Source organism: Schistocerca piceifrons, chromosome 6 (genome assembly GCF_021461385.2).
Source record: "Schistocerca piceifrons isolate TAMUIC-IGC-003096 chromosome 6, iqSchPice1.1, whole genome shotgun sequence".
Classification (NCBI taxonomy): domain Eukaryota; kingdom Metazoa; phylum Arthropoda; class Insecta; order Orthoptera; family Acrididae; genus Schistocerca; species Schistocerca piceifrons.
Window position 1 is genome coordinate 263,553,577 of NC_060143.1, and position 17,160 is coordinate 263,570,736.

Here is a 17,160-nt window from a genome sequence, read left to right on the forward strand (position 1 = left end):
AGATTCCAGGCCACTTGTTCCCGTGGATACACATAATGTGTCTTCAATGCAAATTTTTTCAATTGCCTTCTGCAGCCTCATGCCATTCATCATTGCTGTACCCCCCACCCCCCAAACCACAAGGTCAAGATAGTGCCCTGAATCTCTGTCGCTATTCCGCCTTCTTTGACAAGGCCGTTGGCAGAACGATGGTTACTCCTTATACTGGATGTCTTACGTCGCCAATTATTATTTAAAACTGAATCGGTTGCGAGACTCGAATCCGTGACCAAAGACGCTACAGATAGGCCAAGGGAATTAGTACAAAATAGCTACTCGAAAAATGTGAGTAAACAGAAAAAGAAATGATTGTCTGTAGGACTGAATCAGCATATGGAGAAGTCAAAGACACCTTCGGAGAAATTAAAAAGAGGGGCCGTAACATTACCCGGCACTGGAAATTGCAAGGCTAAATGCAGAGGAGATAGCTGATAGGATGAAAGAATATACTGAGAGCCTATTTGAGGGAGAGGACTTATCTCATGACGTGAGAGAAGAGGCAACAGAAAACGACTGGGACGAGCTAGGTGATCCAGTATTAGAATCAGAATTTAAAAGGATTTTGGGAGATTTCGATCGAATAAGACTGGAGAGACAGTTAGCATTCCATCGAAATTTCTGAAATCGTTGGGCCAAATGGCAACAAAACGATTATCCACGTTGGTGAGTAGAATGTACGAGAGTGACGATAAACCATCAGAGTTTCGTAAAAGCATTATCCACACAAGAGTCGACAAGGGGAAGCGGTATCACACAACCAGCTTAGCTACTCATGCATCTACATCTACCTACATCTTCATTTATACTCCGCAAGCCACCCAACGGTATGTGGCGGAGGGCACTTTACGTGCCACTGTCATTACCTCCCTTTCCTGTTGCAGGCGCGTAATGGGGCCCCTTAGGGATATGGCAGCAGGAGAAGGGAAGAAAACCAATGTGCACTCCGTGTGCATACCGGGGGGAGTCATTCCAGATGTGGAAAGGGTCCTTCCGGGTGCCATGAAGGGTACAAGGTGCACCCATCTGCAGGTGGTTGCACATGTCGGCACCAATGATGTGTGTCGCTATGGATCGGAGGAAATCCTCTCTGGCTTCCGGCGGCTATCTGATTTGGTGAAGACTGCCAGTCTCGCTAGCGGGATAAAAGCAGAGCTCACCATCTGCAGCATCGTCGACAGGACTGACTGCGGACCTTTGGTACAGAGCCGAGTGGAGGGTCTAAATCAGAGGCTGAGACGGTTCAGCGACCGTGTGGGCTGCAGATTCCTCGACTTGCGCCATAGGGTGGTGGGGTGTCGGGTTAAGCTGGATAGGAGTCCACTACACGCAGCAAGCGGCTACACGGGTAGCAGGGGTTGTGTGGCGTGGACTGGGCGGTTTTTTTGGTTAGATGGCCTCGGGCAAGTACAGAAAGGGCAACAGTCTCAAAGGGTGCGAGGCAAAGTCAGGACATGCGGGGACGAAGCAGCAATCGGTACTGTAATTGTAAACTGTCGAAGCTGCATTGGTAAAGTACCGGAACTTCAAGCGCTGATAGAAAGCACCGAAGCTGAAATCGTTATAGGTACAGAAAGCTCGCTGAAGCCAGAGATAAATTCTGCCGAGATTTTTACAAAGCCACAGACGGTTTGTGAAAGGATAGATTGCATGCAACCGGTGGTGACGTGTTTGTCGCTGTTAGTAGTAGTTTATCCTGTAGTGAAGTAGAAGTGGATAGTTCCTGTGAATTATTATCGCTGGAGGTTACACTCAACAACCGAGCTAAGTTAATAATTGGCTCCTTTTGCCGACCTCCCGACTCACAGCATTAGTGGCAGAACAATTGACAGAAAATTTGGAATACATTTCACATAAATTCTGTCAGCATGTTATAGTCTTAGGTGGAGATTTCAATTTACCAGATATAGACCGGGACACTCAGATGTTTAGGACGGGTGGTAGAGACAGAGCATCGAGTGACATTGTACTGAGTGCACTATCCGAAAATTACCTCGATCAATTAAACAGAGAACCTATTCGTGGAGATAACATCTTGGACCTTCTGATAACAAACAGACCCGAACATTTCGACTCTGTAAGCGCAGAACAGGGAATCAGTGATCATAAGGCCGTTGCAGTATCCCTGAATATGGAAGTAAATAGGAATTTAACAAAGGGGAGGAAGGTTTATCTGTTTAGCAAGAGTAATAGAAGGCAGATTTCAGACTACCTAACAGATCAAAACGAAAATTTCTGTTCCGACACTGACAATGTTGAGTGTTTATGGAAAAAGTTGAAGGCAATCGTAAAATGCGTTTTAGACAGGTACGTGCCGAGTAAAACTGTGAGGGACGGGAAAAACCCCCCGTGGTTTGACAACAAAGTTAGGAAACTACTGCGAAAGCAAAGAGAGCTTCACTCCAAGTTTAAACGCAGCCAAAACCTCTCAGACAAACAGAAGCTAAACGATGTCACAGTTAGCGTAAGGAGGGCTATGTGTGAAGCGTTCAGTGAATTCGAAAGCAAAATTCTATGTACCGACTTGACAGAAAATCCTAGAAAGTTCTGGTCTTACGTTAAATCAGTAAGTGGCTCGAAACAGCATATCCAGACACCCCGGGATGATGATAGCATTGAAACAGACGGTGACACGCGTAAAGCTGAAATACTAAACACCTTTTTCCAAAGCTGTTTCACAGAGGAAGACCGCACTGCAGATCCTTCTCTAAATCCTCGCACAAACGAAAACATGGCTGACATGGAAATAAGTGTCCAAGGAATAGAAAAGCAACTGGAATCACTCAACAGAGGAAAGTCCACTGGACCTGACGGGATGCCAATTCGATTCTACACAGAGTACGCGAAAGAACTTGCCCCCCTTCTAACAGCCGTGTACCGCAAATCTCTAGAGGAACAGAAGGTTCCAAATGATTGGAAAAGAGCACAGGTACTTCCAGTTTACAAGAACGGTCGTCGAGCAGATGCGCAAAACTATAGACCTATATCTCTGACGTCGATCTGTTGTTGAATTTTAGAACATGTTTTCTGCTCGCGTATCATGTCATTTTTGGAAACCCAGAATCTACTCTGTAGGAATCAACATGGATTCCGGAAACAGCGATCGTGTGAGACCCAACTCGCTTTATTTGTTCATGAGACCCAGAAAATATTAGATACAGGCTCCCAGGTAGATGCTGTTTTCCTTGACTTCCGGAAGGCGTTCGATATAGTTCCGCACTGTCACCTGATAAATAGGGTAAGACCTACGGAATATCAGACCAGCTGTGTGGCTGGATTGAAGAGCTTTTAGCAAACAGAACACAGCATGTTGTTATCAATGGAGAGACGTCTACAGACGTTAAAGTAATCTCTGGCATGCCACAGGGGAGTGTTATGGGACCATTGCTTTTCACAATATATATAAAAGGCCTAGTAGATATTATCGGAAGTTCCATGCGGCTTTTCGTGGATGATGCTGTAGTATACAGAGAAGTTGCAGCATTACAATATTGTAGCGAAATGCAGGAAGATCTGCAGCGGATAGGCACTTGGTGCAGGAAGTGGCAACTGACCCTTAAGACAGACAAATGTAATGTATTGCGAATACATAGAAAGAAGGATCCTTTATTGTATAATTATATGATAGCGGAACAAACACTGGTAGCAGTTACTTCTGTAAAATATCTGGGAGTATGCGTGCGGAACCATTTCAAGTGGAATGATCATATAAAATTAATTGCTGGTAAGGCGGGTACCAGGTTGAGATTCATTGGGAGAGTCCTTAGAAAATGTAGTCCATCAACAAAGGAAGTGGCTTACAAAACACTCGTTCGACCTATACTTGAGTATTGCTCATCAGTGTGGGATCCGTACCAGATCGGGTTGACGGAGGATATAAGGAAGATCCAAAGAAGAGCAGCGCGTTTCGTCACAGGGATATTTGGTAACCGTGATAGCGTTACGGAGATGTTTAGCAAACTCAAGTGGCAGACTCTGCAAGAGAGGCGCTCTGCACCGTGGTGTAGCTTGCTGTCCAGGTTTCGAGTGTGTGCGTTTCTGGATGAGGTATCGAATATATTGCTTCCCCCTACTTATACCTCCCGAGGGGATCACGAATATAAATTTAGAGAGATTAGAGCGCGCACGGAGGCTTTCAGACAGTCGTTCTTCCCGCGAACCATACGCGACTGGAACAGAAAAGGGAGATAACTACAGTGGCACGTAAAGTGCCCTCCGCCACACACACCGGTGGGTGGCTTGCGGAGTATAAATGTAGATGTCGGTTCGCGGGAAGAACGACTGCTGAAAAGCCTCCATCCGCGCTCAAATGTCTCTAATTTTACATTCGTGATCTCTTCGGGAGATATAAGTAGGGGGAAGCAATATATTCGATACCTCATCCAGAAACGCATCCTCTCGAAACCTGGACAGCAAGCTACCACGCGATGCAGAGCGCCTCTCTTGCAGAGTGTGCCACTTGAGTTTGCTAAACATCTCCGTAACGCTATCACGCTTACCAAATAACCCTGTGACGAAACGCGCCGCTCTTTTTTGGATCTTCCCTATCTCCTCTGACAACCCGACCTGGTAGGGATCCCACACTGATGAGCAATACTCAAGTATAGGTCAAACGAATGTTTTGTAAGCCACTTCCTTTGATGATAGGATACATTTTCTAAGGACTCGCCCAATGAATCTAAACCTGGCACCTGCCTTACCAACAATTAATTTTATAAGATCATTCCACTTCAAATCGTTCTGTACGCATACTCCCAGATATTTTACAAAAGTAACTGCTACCAGTGTTTGTTCTGCTATCATATAATCATACAATAAAGGATCCTTCTTTCTACGTATTCGCAGTACATTACATTTGTCTACGTTAAGGGTCAGTTGCCACTCCCTGCGCCAAGTGTCTATCCGCTGCAGATCTTCCTGCATTTTGCTGCAAATTTCTAATGCTGCAACTTCTCTGTATACTACAGCATCATCCGCGAAAAGCCGCATGGAACTTCCGACACTATCTACTACGTAATGTTAAATATTGTGAAAAGCAATGGTCCCATAACACTCCCCTGTGGCACCCCAGAGGTTGCTTTGACGTCTGTAGACGTCTCTCCATTGAGAAAAACATTGCTGTGTTCTGTTTGCTAACAGTAGAACAACCATAGACAATATTTTTGTTCATTCGTCATTACTAGAAGGGCATTCTGTTAGCAAAATGGTGAATGGCCTTTCAGATCATGATGTACAAATTTTAAGTCTAAAAGATTTTTGTGCTGCAACACAGGTTAAATATAGTTACCAACCTTTTAGGAAAGCTGATCCAGTTGCTATAGAGACTTTTGTAAACCTTATCAAGTAACAAGAGTGGCAAGATGTTTATAGAGCTGATACAGTAGACGATAAATATAATGCTTTCCTCAAGACTATTCTCGTGCTCTTTGAAAGTTACTTTCCGTTAGAACGTTCAAAACAGGGTACTAGCACAAACAGGCAGCCTGGGTGGCTGACTAAAGGTATATCTTGTAGAACAAAGTGGCAATTATATCAAAACGTTAGAAACAGTCACAATCTAAATGCAGTAGCCCATTACAAACAGTATTGTAAGGTGCTTAAAAAAGTTATTAGGAAGGCAAAAAGTATGTGGTATGCGGATAGAGTAGCTAAGTCTCAGGATAAAATTAAAACTATATGATCAGTCGTAAAGGAAGTGGCTGGTCTGCAGAGACAGGTCGAGGATATAGAATCAGTGCGTACTGCGAATGTCCGTGTTACTGATAAGTCGCATATATGTACAGTATTTAATAATCACTTTCTGAATATAGCAGATGAACTAAATAGAAACCTAGTCCCAACAGGGAATCTTATAGCGCTCGTAGAAAAAAGTGTTCCGAGACTGTTACCTGAAATGCTACTCCATGATACTGACAAGAGGGAGTTTCAGTTAATAATTAAATCACTAAAGACCAAGAACTCTCATGGATATGACGGGGTACCTAGCAGAATACTGAAGTATTGTTCCATGTATGTTAGCCCAGTACTTAGCCATATCTGTAACTTTTCCTGTAGGAGTGGTCGATTTCCTGACCGATTAAAGTACTCGGTAGTGAAACCACTTTATAAAAAGGGAGACAGGGATAATGTTGATAATTATAGACCTATTTCTATGCCATCGGTTTTTGCTAAAGTTATTGAGAGGGTTGTATATACAAGGTTACTGCAGCATTTAAGTTCACATAATTTGCTGTCAAATGTACAGTTTGGTTTTAGAAATGGCTTAACAACTGAAAATGCTATAGTCTCTTTTCTCTGTGAGGTTTTGGACGGATTACATAAAAGGTTGCGAACGTTAGGTGTTTTCTTTGATTTAACGAAGGCTTTTGACTGTGTTGACCACAAAATATTACTGCAGAAGTTGGAACATTATGGAGTAAGGGGAGTAGCTTACAATTGGTTCGCCTCTTACTTTAAGAACAGAAAGCAGAAGGTAATTCTCCGCAATATTGAGAGTGGTAATGATGTTCAGTCCCAATGGAGCACTGTTAAATGGGGCGTTCCCCAAGGATCGGTGCTGGGGCCACTGCTGTTTCTTATTTATATAAATGATATGCCTTCTAGTATTACAGGTGATTCAAAAATATTTCTGTTTGCTGATGACACCAGATTGGTAGTGAGGTATCTTGTGTGTAATGTTGAAACATTATCAAATAATGTAGTTCATGAAATAAGTTCGTGGCTTGTGGAAAATAACTTGATGCTAAATCACAGTAAGACTCAGTTTTTACAGTTTCTAACTCACAATTCAACAAGAACTGATATTTTAATCAGACAGAATGGGCATGTTATAAGCGAGACGGAACAGTTCAAGTTCCTAGGCGTACGGATAGATAGTAAGCTGTTGTGGAAAGCCCATGTTCAGGATCTTGTTCAGAAACTAAATGCCGCTTTATTTACCATTAGCACAGTATCTGAAATAAGTGACATTTCAACACGAAAAGTAGTCTACTTCGCATATTTTCATACGCTTATCTCATATGGTATTATTTTTTGGGGTAATTCTTCTGATTCAAAAAGGGTATTTTTGGCTCAAAAACGGGCTGTTCGAGCTATGTGTGGTGTAAGTTCGAGAACCTCTTGTCGACCCCTATTCAATAGTCTGGGAATTCTGACATCGCCCTCACAGTATATATTTCCTTTAATGTCGTTTGCTGTTAGCAATATTAGCTTATTCCCAAGAGTTGGCAGCTTTCACTCAGTTAATATTAGGCAGAAATCAAACCTGCATGTGGAATGCCCTTCCTTGACTCTTGTGCAGAAAGGAGTGCAGTATTCTGCTGCATCCATTTTCAATAAGCTACCACAAGAACTCAAAAATCTTTGCAGTAGCCCAAACGCTTTTAAGTCTAAACTGAAGAGCTTCCTCATGCCTCACTCCTTCTATTCTGTCGAGGAGCTCCTGGAAGAGCTAAAAAATTAAGCAAATTCCAGTGTTAGATTCTTGATTTTCTTTATTTAAACTAGTGACGTGTCGCCTGAATATGTTTGTTATATTTCATTTTATCTGTTTCTACAATCGTGTTATAATTTCATGTATTGACTCGATCCGTGACCATGGGGACTTCTCCTTAATGTGGTCCCACGGAACAATAAATAAATAAATAAATAATAAAAAAAAAACTCTTCAATCCAGCCACACAGTTGGTGTGATATTCCGTGGGCTCCTACTTCGTTTATCAGGCGACAATGCGGAACTGTATCGAACGCCTTCCGGAAGTCAAGGAAAGTGGCATCTACCTGGGAGCCTGTATCTAAAATTTTCTGGGTCTCATGAACAAATAAAACGAGTTGGGTCTCACACGATCGCTGTTTCCGGAATCCATGTTGATTCCTACAGAGTAGATTCTGGGTTTCCAAAAATGGCATGATACGCGAGCAAAAAACATGTTCTAAATTTCTACAACAGATCGACGTCAGAGATATGGGTCTATAGTTTTGCGCATCTGCTCGACGACCCTTCTTGAAGACTGGGACTACCTGTGCTCTTTTCCAATCATTTGGAACCTTCCGCTCCTCTAGAGACTTGCGGTACAAGGCTATTAGAAGGGGGGCAAGTTCTTTCGCGTACTCTGTGTGGAATCGAATTGGTATTCCGTCAGGTCCAGTGGACTTTCCTCTGTTGAGTGATGTCAGTTGCTTTTCTATTCCTTGGACACTTATTTCCATGTCAGCCATGTTTTCGTTTGTACGAGGATTTAGAGAAGGATCTGCAGTGCGGTCTTCCTCTGTGAAACAGCTTTGGAAAAAGGTGTTTAGTATTTCAGCTTTACGCGTGTCATCCTCTGTTTCAATGCCATCATCATCCCGGAGTGTCTGGATATGCTGTTTCGAGCCACTTACTGATTTAACGTAAGACCGAAACTTACTAGGATTTTCTGTTAAGTTGGTACATAGAATTTTATTTCCGAATTCACTGAACGCTTCACGCATAGCCGTCCTTACACTAACTTTGACATCGTTTAGCTTCTGTTTGTCTGAGAGGTTTTGGCTGCGTTTAAATTTGCTGTGAAGCTCTCTTTGCTTTCGCAGTAGTTTCCTAACAATGTTGTTGCACCACGGAGGTTTTTCCCCGTCCCTCACAGTTTTACTCGGCACGTACCTGTCTAAAACGCATTTTACGATTGCCTTCAACTTTTTCCATAAACACTCGGCATTGTCAGTGTCGGAACAGAAATTTTTGTTTCGCTGTGTTAGGTAGTCTGAAATCTGCCTTCTATTACTCTTGCTAAACAGATAAACCTTCCTCCCTTTTTTTATATTCCTATTTACTTCCGTATTCATGGATGCTGCAACGGCCTTATGATCACTGATTCCCTGTTCTGCGCTTACAGAGTCGAAACGTTCGGGTCTGTTCTTATCAGAAGGTCCAAGATGTTATCTCCACGAGTCGGTTCTCTGTTTAATTTCTCGATGTAATTTTCGGATAATGCACTCAGTATAATGTCACACGATGCTCTGTCCCTACCACCTGTCCTAAACATCTGACTGTCCAAGTCCATATCTGGTAAATTGAAATCTCCACCTAATACTATAACATGCTGGGGAAATTTATGTGAAATGTATTCCAGATTTTCTCTCATTTGTTCTGCCACTAATGCTGTTGAGTCGGGAGGTCGGTGAAAGGAGCCAATTATCGACCTAGCTCGGTTGTTGAGTGTAACCTCCAGCGATAATAATTCACAGGAACTATCCACTTCTATTTCACTACAGGATAAACTAGTACTAACAGCGACAAACACACCACCACCGATTGCACACAATCTGTCCTATCTAAACACCGTCTGTGAAGTTGCTGACATGAATAATAAACCGAATTATGGAGAAGAAAATTGAAGATTTGTTTCATGACGATCAGTTTGGTGTTATGTAAGGTAAAGGCGAGACAGAGGCAATTTTGACGTTGCGATAGATAATGGGTTCAAAACTGATGAAAAACCAAGGGACATTTATAGGATTTATTAGTCTGGTGAAAGCGAATGATAATGTAAAATGGTGCAAGATGTTTGAAATCCCGAGAAAAATAGCTACAGGAAAAGGCGGGTAATGTACAATATGTACAGCTACGAAGAAGAAAAAATAAGAGTGGAGGACCTAGCGTCTCGCGTCTGCTGTTAAATCTGTGCGTTGAGAAATAATGATAGAAACAAAAGAAAGATTCAAGAGAGGGATTAAAACAAGGTGAAAGGATATCAGCGTTAATATTCGGTGATGACATTACTATTCTTAGAGAAAGTGAAGAAGAATTATGGATATTCTGAATGGAACGAACAATCTAATGGGTAATGACTATAGACTTACTGTAAACTGAAGAAAGACGAAATTAATGAAAAGTTGTAGAAATGAGAACAGCGAGAAAACATCAGAACTGCTGATCACGAAGTAAATGAAGTCAAGAATACTGATATCTGTGAAGAAAAATATCCTATGTCGGACTGTGCAAGGAAGACATATAAAGCAGACTAGAACAAGCAAAAACGGCATTCCTGGCCAAGGGAAGTCTACTGTTTACAAATACGGGTCGTAATATGAGGAAGAAATTTCTGAGATTGTACGTTTTGAGCATAGAACTGTATAGCAGTGAGACGTGGACTGTGGGAAAACCGGAAAATTATGTCGATTGATAAGATAACGAATCTGATGGTTCTCATTTAGCTCTTCAAAAAGCTTTCAGATAGTGTATAGCCGCCATATGTGTTGCTATGTGAAAGTTCCATTAATTGTTTCAAAGTAATAAGTGCGTATGTACATGAGACTCCAAATTTCTATCGCATGCTATTATTTAAAATTACATCGTAGAATTTATAGTAAGCGTCTAAGAGTATCACGCTTCTAAAGTTGTCATGGGTCGTTATTACGTCGTTCTATTGTTAACTACGAGTAACGTCGTTCACAATGAAAACGGAATCATCCTTGACATATAGAAATAAGTGAATTAAGTGTAGTACATGTACGGCAGAATTTTCTCGTCGGCCTACTGATAACTTACTGTACGACGGAATGAAATACGTTTTTGCGGACGTTCTGCTATATCCCCGTAAACTTTCACTATTGTCATAACTGAAGGCAGTTGTCGGCCATACCTTGTTATTAGTGACTTTACAAAATCACTGTTACTGTAATGATTTGTTCAAATCTGCTTCGTCGGTGGTTGATTGGTCTCCTAGATCGTAGGTCTTCTCGATTAGCACCATTAATTAAATTATATAATTAACATGGCATTCCCATTCGTCAGGGAAAAAATTCACTTGCAGTGCCTGACATGTCAGTTTGTAATTACCTCCTAATTCCTCGGTTCATTAGGAGTAATCGCTGGTGCTATAACAGTTGAAAGTACTCAGTATGTTATCAGATCCCTCTGTCCGTGTGTGTGATGACTCCGTAACATATGGCTTTCTCTTCTCCACAGTTAGTAGTGGCCTAAGCAGGAAGGTGGCCTTTCGTCCGTTGCGTATCTAAATAAGGAAATTCAGTTTAAAGCTTTGCTTGTATGATTATTTCACGTATTTTTCGCTCTGTTATAGTGAGGTTAGGGAACTATTTCCAACTATTTTCATCCCCGTCTCGATCAAACTATACACCTGTTGTATTTAAAAGATACAAATAAGAATTATGAATTAGTTTTGCAAATCACGTATGTCTGAAATTTGTTAAATCGAATTCTTTCATTTTTGTAACTTCCGGTTCACCCTGTGTTATACTGTAAAAGTTAAGCATTAAATAATATAGAGGGGTTTAAGTTTTCTGCAAATACGTTTTGATGAAAACATGGTTGAAAATTATTTGTATACGAACTAAGGCAATTAAGTGTTCACATTTTTAGTAGATTTGAGACACATAAATTGATAAGTAAGTGTAATGCACAGTGTGTGTTCACTTGTACTCCAGGGAATGAGACAGTCACCAGACAATGTAAGTAATTAAACTGAATGCCAGGATGTTACCGGATGGCTAGTTCAGTTGGAAACATTACGTTTATACGCACGAATGTAGTGACATATGGTATAAGAATAAACAGAATATCTGTGCAGCCTGTTCCAGACAGGCGTGTAGTGAATGCATCATTAGTTAACCAACCTTCAACTTGAGATGATAATAGGCATCAAAATGTATGGGTCTTACGTTTTCGTGTTACGAAAGTTGGGATGCACATGTGGAACAATGAATAAGTTGTTTAGAAATAAGACAATTGAAGTGTGATAACTTAATTTCCTTCACCACATTACTCTGAGGAAGTGAGTCGTTAGTCATTCTCAAACTAAAACTGAAAAACTAGGTAGCAGTTAAGAATATGCAATGTAAGAAACCAAGCTGAGGCGAACGGAAGAAAGGAGTAAATATCTCGACAGAATGAGCAGTGGCAGACAGCCTCACAAACTCATAAATTAATTGTGCACCTAACAGCAGAGAGCTGGTATTTCACATACAGAAGTAGTAGTAGAAGAAGAAGAATGGCTCAATAGCATCTAGGACGGATGTTCAGTAGCGCCAGAAATTGTTTCCATGTGCGGAACACGGCGCCCAGGACGACCACAAGGATTGACGATCGGACGCTGCGTCAGTTACACAAATCGACAAAAATACGGAAACACTAAAAACCTAACACATTAACTTGCTAATATGTTTGGAGCACAGCACTGTATTGAAGTGAAACACGGACTGTGGGGAAACCGAAACGGAAGAGAATCGAAGCAGTTGAGATGTGGTGCTACAGACGAATGTTGAAAATTGGGTGAGGAATGAAGAGCTTCTGCGAAGAATAGGAGAGGAAAGGAATGTGTGGAAAGCACTGAAAAGGAGAAAGAACAGGATGATAGGGCATCTGTTAAGACATCAGGGAATGACTTCCATGGTACTAGAGGGAGCTGTACAGCTCAAAAACTGTAGAGGATGACAGAGATTGGAATATGTTCAGCTAATAACTGAGGACGTATGTTGCACGTGCTAATCTGAGATGAAGAGGTTGGTGCAGGAGCTGTGACTTAGCGGATGATGTCTTTCTTGCACGCGGTATAAATTGCCGATACGGCACTTCCAGAAACACAAGACTTTTCGGCTTCCGTGGTTACACAAGGACCAACCGTACGAGCACCAACAATTTGTCCGCCTTCTAATTCACTGTGCTCCGACATAATGCACTCAAAACTGTTCAGAACATTGTACTGACTGCGACCAACACTACCAGTGTATTGAGGAGACAGCACAGGCCAAATTCAGGAGTGAACTTGGGGTATCGGCTAGCATTTGCGTTTATGTTCAAGCAGGCATCTCTCCTTGTGTTGCCATTTTTCTGTCCTACCCCTGTAGATCGTCAGGGGCACATTTCTACCAGGAGTGTAAGGAGACAAAGCACCGCACAGGCTTCAGCAGCCGACAAACGACTCGTGTGTGTTTTATTTCACGTCACATTTGACCATTCGGTGCACCATTTTTTGTTGTAACAATAAGAAGAAGCATTTAGCCGACAGAGTACACATTTATTTTTTTCCAGATCTATCTGCAAGTTGATTGATATGTTCGTCCTTCTTTTATTATGTTGACCACCTGAACATAATGCGACGAAGCTCATCAGTATTTTATCTACATCCGAATCTATGCTGTTTGACGGAGGATAGCTTGCGTACCGCGGTAACCTCCTACTTACCCGTTACATTCACGAATAGTGCACAGAATACATGATTGTTGGTATGCCCTTATGGGAGCCCGAATTTCTGTGATCTAGCCTTCATGGTTTTCTCTCGTGGGTAGCTTCTTTGTCATAGCGTTTGCTAGTGGAGATAGCTGAGCAGCTAACAGCTGTAGAAGTATGAAATCGGAATTTGGTTGCAATAATGACCCATATGTTGTTTGAAACTGATAAGCAATATTTTATTTAAAATAATCTCCACTGCTATATACACATTTCTGCGACCTCTCCGGCATGCTATGTATACCACGTCAAAAAACAGTTCTTCTTTTGAAGCAAACCAGTCAGCGAGCAATTTTCATACTTTTTCATACGAAATGAAACGTTGTTCAGTGAGATGCGAATAGATGACAATCGAACACAGCCAGGTCTGGAGAATAAGCCGCAACCCATAGTATTTCCCAACTGAATGCCTCGATCGTTTCCCTGGCCAGTTTTGCTGTATGTGATGGGATATTATCACGGAGCTATAGGACTTTGTGTTGCCTTTTTCCATATTCCGGTCTTTTTTCTCACATAATGCTCGATTTAAATCGATCATTTGCTGTTGGTAGCGATCAGTTTTAAAGCTTCACCAGGTTTTAGCAGCACATAATAGATGACACCCTCGTGATCCCACCAAATACAGAGCATTGTCTTCTTTCCAAAGTGATTTGATCTAGCAGTGGATGTCGATGGTTTACCTGGATTCACCCATGATTTACGACACTTAGGATTCTCAAAATATATCCATTTTTCACCACCGGTCACAGGTCGATGGAGAAACGAGATTATTTTGTATCTGGCGAGCAGGATTTCACAAGCGGTCTTTCGATTTGCTTGCTGTCTTTCACTCAGTTCATGCACAGCCCATTTCCACACGTCACTCCTTCCCCACAGCTTTCAACGTCACATTCAATTGTTCCGCGAGTTCCTGTTGAGTGTCAATATTATTTTCATTCTATAAAGCCTGCAATTCGTTGTCTGCGAACTTTTTCGGTGGTTTCCCGCGCTCGTCGTTTCTCACGTCAAAACCACCACTTTTGAATTTTTCGATTCACTCGTAACACTGTGTTTTTTCCAAGAGCATGTTCGCTGAAAGCTTCGACGACAATTCGATGTGATTCTGCAGCAGTTTCCTTCAAATAATAACAGAAAACCAATGCTGTCCGCAAATCATAGTTCGCAGACACAAAACTAGACGCGTTTACGGGTTTGAAATATATGCCGATGTATGGAACTTGGGTTACTGTGTGCTGAAATTCGTTGTCAGCCGTCACAGGTAGCAGATGGCGCTTCAGACGCGGTCTCCGGGCCCTACACTGACGGCTAGCACCATCTATAGGGAAATTCCGGTTTCATGCTTCCACACCTGGTATGTGACCGCTTTGTGATACGTCGTGACGAAACACCCTGTTCTTCTTCGGATGGTACGAATAGTCTGCACCATCGTTTTCCTTATGCTGACCTGGGGACCTTCAGACCTGTTAATAGCAGAATTTCATGAGTCTGCTATAGAAGGACTTGCCCTGAGTACTTGGATACCGGTGTTTCACAGACGGCTGCAAGTTTCTGAGAAAATATATGCTGAAATTTTACGTGTACCTCCTGAAACTGTGATGTTAAATGTATTCCACCCAAGTGGAAATAGCGCATCGGCTAAGATTCTCCTTAGCAGTGCATCGGAGCGGACTTGCTGTGAGCTTCCGCCTGCACCGTGAGCACACTCGCACTGTTTACTTCCTTCGGCAAACGCTAACGTGACGCCGTAGCTCGGAAACATTATTAGAATTATATTGATACCTTCAGCTATTGACAGGCGTTCATATGTATCAACGGGGAGAGGTGAAAATGTGTGCCCCGACCGGGACTCGAACCCGGGACCTCCTGCTCACATGGCAGACGCTCTATCCGTCTGAGCCACCGAGGGCACATTGGATAGTGCACCTGCAGGGGCTATCTCGCTCACGCCTCCCGCGAGACCCACATTCTCACCTTGTATGTCCACACACTACATTCGTGGTGTCCCACCCCAACACACTCAGTACTCGTGGAAGACTTTCTTATCAAGTCCCGTAAGAGTTCGAGGAATATGTGTGCATCCCCACTGAATAAGGAGGTCATGGCCGGTATTGCCAGAACTATATACTTATATGGATATGGTGTCTGTCCTTTCGGACATGTTTGTGTTTTATTTTTGTTTACTTTTAATTTGACGTTAAACTTAGATAATAAGATAGGCGGCAAAAAGAAAGGGAAAAGGAAAAACAACACTTAGACGACTACAATTGAATTTCAAGTATTATTAAGTTCTTTGCTAATTTCAATTATCACAAAAGAGGATCGCGACTATCAGACTGACCCCAAAATGTGTACTTTTTATTTTAATTTCATCGTTCAGAATATCACTAAATAGCATTTATGTCATGCAAAACTCTTCAAACATAATTATTGTCGCTGTAGTAATTTAATTAATATTTCAATCACTACATCATTCTTCAGATGTGTATTTAGTTTGTGATCCGTAGTAGAAATGTCAAATATTGGAATAACGTTCCGTTGAATCGTGGCGAGTGCAGACTGACTAGCCGCTGCACTATTTTTGCATGGTGCGTAACATGTGAAACGTTATAAATAAAATGTAGGGGTACGCATAAAACTTCAACACAGACTGGAGCCGATAGCCAGGTACTCAGAAAAGGTTCCTCTAAAAGGCATCCAGGACTCACAAACTTCCATCCCTTCTGAGAGAGGTGGAACGTTGCCTTTTTGAGTAGTTTTATTGTAATGTGAATCAAGTGATCGACTTTTCTACTCTGTACACCGCAATCCGTCATTTACTGACCTATATCTTAGCGTCTAATGCTTTCATGCGCCAGCCCAGGACTGTGGGTTCTGATGAAAAACGCATGAATTCCTAGTTTAGTCCTTTTAGACAGAGCGGATGATAAGACATTAAGTTAGCTCATTAAAGAAACGAGAACACGGTTTTTAACCATCGCAGGGAGACGTGCTTGCAGCTATCGTTTTTAGTTCTGCACGGCATTTAGTAGGACACGGGCACGGTACCTCACCTTGCTCGGTCAGAGGGTTGGCTGCCCTCTGTAAAAATTAAAATAATAATAATAAAACTGAGCGACGAACTCAACGATCAACTTGAAAGGGTATCCTGTGACGTCCGCCCATACCAAATGACGGGAACAATAACGAACAAAACGAAAAAGAAAGTTGTTAGAGCACTTGCCCGTGAAAGGCAGATGTCCCGAGTTTGAGTTTCTGTCGAACACACAGTTTTAATCTGCCAGGAAGATTAAAAAACAACCTTGTCCCATGCATTGACGTTCCGGAATTTTGCTATGTAAAGGCCATTGACGATGTACTGCAACAACAAGATCAACGAGGGCAGCGGCTATTCCATTAGAGGTTTATTCAAGCAAACGCCCAGTGGTTATATACTACACAGGAACAAATTGAGTAGTTTAGATTTCACCTGGATTAGTGTCACTATACGCAGCCCTCTGTTGCAGAGATTGACTTAATCGCGGAGGTTCGAGACCTCCCTAGGGCATGGGTGTGTGTGTTTTTCCTTAGGATAAGCTGCGGGCCTATGGGGTATCGTCTCAGTTGTGCGACTCGATTCGTGATTTCCTGTCGGGAAGGTCGCAGTTCGTAGTAATTGATGGCAAATCATCGAGTAAAATTAAAGTGATATCAGTTGTTCCCCAGGGAAGCGTCCTCGGACCACTACTGTTCCTGATCTATATAAATGACCTGAGTGACAATCTGAGCAGTTCTCTTAGGTTGTTCGCAGATGATGGTGTAATTTACCGTCTAGTAAGGTCATCCGAAGACCAGTATCAATTGCAAAGCGATTTAGAAAAGATTCCTGTGTGGTGTGGCAGGTGGTAGTTGACGCTAAA

At 42.1% G+C, this 17,160-nt stretch overlaps 1 non-coding gene across 1 annotated transcript; it reads right to left on the reverse strand.

Moving 5' to 3' along the window:
• Positions 1-15,096: 15,096 nt before the first annotated feature.
• Positions 15,097-15,171, reverse strand: Trnat-ugu. The gene has a single exon. It is a non-coding gene; the product is annotated as a tRNA-Thr (tRNA).
• Positions 15,172-17,160: the final 1,989 nt, after the last annotated feature.